Source organism: Octodon degus, unplaced genomic scaffold, assembly GCF_000260255.1.
Source record: "Octodon degus isolate 3935 unplaced genomic scaffold, OctDeg1.0 scaffold00066, whole genome shotgun sequence".
Taxonomy (NCBI): Eukaryota; Metazoa; Chordata; class Mammalia; order Rodentia; family Octodontidae; genus Octodon; species Octodon degus.
The window spans coordinates 5,027,209-5,028,306 of record NW_004524642.1 but is presented as its reverse complement, the minus strand read 5'-3'; the positions used below and the strand labels follow the sequence as shown (position 1 = coordinate 5,028,306).

At 45.7% G+C, this 1,098-nt stretch overlaps 1 pseudogene; it reads left to right on the top strand.

Moving 5' to 3' along the window:
• The window catches only part of LOC101581429, a 1,716-nt pseudogene extending 1,267 nt beyond the window's left edge, over positions 1 to 449 (top strand).
• The last annotated feature ends 649 nt before the right edge of the window (positions 450 to 1,098 follow it).

The following is a 1,098-nucleotide window of genomic DNA, read 5'->3' as shown; positions in this document are numbered from 1 at the left end:
CCTCTAGAGGCCCACACCCCTCAAGGGCAGTAGCCACGCCACAGCCAGATTTGACCAAGCTGCACCACTTGGCAGTGCCGCAGTCTCATGTTCCCATGACGCATGACAACACCGAATTCAGCGCAGGTTTGGACGGTCTGCTCAGACCACTTCTCACGGACTCACCATTCCAAACGATCTGATTGGCCACATAATTGGCCACCAAGGCGCCAAAATCAATGAGATCCATCAGATGTCTGGGGCGCAGATAAAACTTGCGAACCCAGTGAAGGATCTACTGGTAGGCAGGTTACCATCACTGGCTCTGCCGCCAGCGTTAGCCTGCTCAGTGTCTACTCAGTGTCAGCCTTTCCTTGGAGACCGGTGGCCTGGGAGCAGCTCGAACAGCGCAGATTCATCCACCGCCCTTTCTGCGGTTCACCACCAACCTCCGCGATCCGTCCGTGTAGTTTCTGAATAGTCAGCGATTCCAGGTTTTAAATAGTCTGTAAATTTTCCGTTTCCGCACACTTTATCATCCACTCGTGATTTTTTAATTAAAGTGTTCTAATTCCCTTCTCTGTTCAGTTGTTTATGCTGAGATCCATATTTAGTTTTATAAGCTTCTCCCTGTTTTATTTTCTTGTGGCTGTTCTGTTTGTTGTTTTGGCTGAATTTTTCTTTTTCTTTTCTCCTTCTTTTCCTTCTCCTCCTCCTTCTCCTCTTCCTTTTTTTTTTTTTTTTTTTTTTTTTTCAGAACCGGGGATTGATTTCAGACCCCTGCCCTTGCCAGGCAAGCACTTATTCTACAGAGCCATCTCCCCAGCCCGAATTTTTCCGTTTGTCATGAAAATGTAAGAGTGGAATACATTTTAATTTAGTTCTGTTACGTCTGGAATTTTTCAAAAAATTTAAAAGATGGGCAGGAGCTTTTTCTTTGTGGATAGAAATTGGATGCCACAGCGATCCACGCGGGTTTTGTTCCTGCTGGCTTGCTATTATTTTTGTACCTTCTGTTCCTCGCAGGACTCTACTTTGGGTTTATTCCAATATGTAAAGCAAAGAAAGAATGAAAGGAAGGAAGGAAGGAAGGAAGGAGGAGGAGGAGGAGGAGGAGGA